The sequence below is a fragment of the Dipodomys ordii genome, unplaced genomic scaffold (assembly GCF_000151885.1).
Source record: "Dipodomys ordii isolate 6190 unplaced genomic scaffold, Dord_2.0 Scaffold7, whole genome shotgun sequence".
Classification (NCBI taxonomy): domain Eukaryota; kingdom Metazoa; phylum Chordata; class Mammalia; order Rodentia; family Heteromyidae; genus Dipodomys; species Dipodomys ordii.
Window position 1 is genome coordinate 4150184 of NW_012267223.1, and position 2560 is coordinate 4152743.

Genomic DNA, 2560 nt, shown 5'->3' on the forward strand with positions numbered 1-2560 from the left:
GGGGGGCTGCGGGACCCCGGCACCCCCGTCCCCTGAGGGAAGGATGAGCGCCGGCCCGGGCGCGGCGGCGCTGCCCCTGACCCACGCGCGCCTGGCGGCTGCGGAATCAGCTGGATTGTGACCGTGTGTTCGAGAAGGGACTGCTTTGCCCAGGCAGAATGTTTGAAGGAGAAGCAGTTTTCCAGAGAGAGGGAGGGACGGCAGAGAACGGACCCTTTTTTTTTTTCTGGCGAAGCTTTAGATGGTTTGATGTTCGGGCCCCCCACCTCCCCGCAGATACACACTTGACACGTCTTAAGGAGGAGAAGGATGAAGGTAGAGCTATTGTGGTGGCTTACTGCAATGGCTAACTCACACTGCTACGAGGGAATAGGGGCTAGCCTGTTGGCAGGAGTTCATGAGGTTCGGAAAGGTTGATTGGTGAACTTAATAACCCTTAAGTGAGGGGTTAATAAGTCAACCTCCCCCTTTCCCCTGGAAGCCACGTTAAGCGGTGATGGAAATTAGGCCGGATAGATTGGTTAAGTTGCCTAGGTACTGATTTGTACTGGGATCTCGCCGAGTAGAGGTGACAGCTGTTGGCCACAATTGTCTAATCTTAAAAAAAAAATCCCCCAAAGGGGAGAAAATTAACATTACATGCACCGGGCGGGGTGCTGGTGGCTCCCACCTGTAATCTCAGGTGGCCGAGATCTGAGGATGGAGGTTCGAAGCCACCCAGGGCAGGAAAGTCTGCAAGACTCTTGCCTCCAATTGCTACCAAAAAGCTGGAAGTGGAGCTGTGGCTCAGAGTGTGCCAGCTTTGAGTGGAAGAGCTCAGGGACAGCATCTAGGCTTTCATTTCCAGCCCCCATTCTGTGCTTGCGCTCGTGCATGTGCACGAGCACGCGTGCACACGCACACACACACACACACACACTCACACACATTATATGCCAACTATCCTAGCAGAGCAGGTTCTGCTGCCACAATATCTTAAAAGGATAACTGATTCTAATCAAACCATGTATATAACCATATTGGATGTAACCATGGTGGAATTGGTTTGGTTTGTGAATGTTCATGGGCATGTTGGAGTAACTTACATGACCTAAGGTTAATAGGCTTTATTTAGAGATACTTGGAAATAGGAGAGAAGGTAACCGGAAGGAGAGAGCATCTGTAGAGACTACAGTTGACCTTGCACGATTCCTGCTAGTTTTGCCTTTGTAGCAGTGTTTAGATTTTGTTTATATTTCTTCCAATCTTGGCTAGTGGTATGGCTCCACTGGTAGAAATCCTGCTTAGCAATTGGAGGCCATGAATTCAAACCTCAATGTGGGAGGTGTGTGTGTGTGTGTGTAAATTCTTCCACGCTTATCCTCTGTTCATCTTTATAGTTCTCATGATTGAATAATGTAGATTGTATCAGTCCCCACCTCCTGAGGAAAAAAGAAAATAGTACTTAGGGTCATCATCATCTAAGTGAAGGTCCTTGTCTCCACATGGCTTGCTTCAATTACTGCAGCAGCATCCTTTTGGTAATGCCTGAGGCCTCTCCTTTTCTCTTCTTTCCTTGATCTATTCTGTTCCCAAGAGAGCAGTTCTGAATCAAGTCATTCTACTCCTGCCAAACAAACTACTCCCGCTGTAATCTGACCCTCATTATTTCCTGCCTTTTTCAATATTGCTCTCTGATACGTCTCCCTGCTTTGGTCATTCTGATGTTCTTAGTGCACAAATACATGTTTTTCTCTTTTAACCTGGAAGCCCTGCTCCTCTTTGCTCAATGAAATGTTTCAGAACCCATTTCCAATTCTCCTTGCCCATAAACCATTTCCTGATGACTTCAGGAATCTTAATACAAAAATCAGTGTCCTGCTATATGAGGTGTTTGGAAAAATCAGGAAGTTCAAGAAAGGGCTGGAAATATGGCTTAGAAGCAGAAGGATTAGTTGCATCGCATGTGCAATTCCTGGCGTGCATCCCCAGCATCCATAAACAAAAGCAAAAACAAAAAACATTGAAAGGTCAAGCAGTCTTTGCCTTCAGTTTGATAGATGTGATGCAGGAATGGGTAAAGAACAGATAAAGATAATGCAGACAGTTTCTTTAGGAAACTGGGATTAAGGAGACTGGAAGATGATCCTATAAGGAAACAGCAGCCTTAGAGAACTGGAAAAATAGGATAAGAAAACACTGAATGATGATGTGGAGCCAGCTGTTTGGGGCACCCAGTAATGAAGTCTGGCTAGCTCAAGCAAGCACTGTGCCCCTGGAAGGATGTAGTGAGATATCGCCTGGAATGTTAGGACCAAATTCTGTAAAACTGGAAATTCCAGCCCAAGAAAAATTTCTACTCTTTATCAAGTCCCTACTCCCTTCTTCATTCTTCCTGTCTTTTTTTGTGCCTGTCCTGGGGCTTGAACTCATGGCCTGAGCACTGTCCTGCCCAAGACTAGTGCTTCCCTTCTGGCTTTTTTTTTTTTTTTTGTCAGTTGTGGGGCTTGAACTCAGGGCCTGGCCTGAGCACTGTCCTGCCCAAGACTAGTGCTTCCCTTCTGGCTTTTTTTTTTTTTTT

At 46.4% G+C, this 2560-nt stretch overlaps 1 protein-coding gene across 2 annotated transcripts in view; it reads left to right on the forward strand.

The window, feature by feature from the left end:
• Gga3 (golgi-associated, gamma adaptin ear containing, ARF binding protein 3) overlaps positions 1-2560 on the forward strand; it is a 15253-nt gene that overhangs the window by 391 nt on the left and 12302 nt on the right. The window lies entirely within an intron of this gene.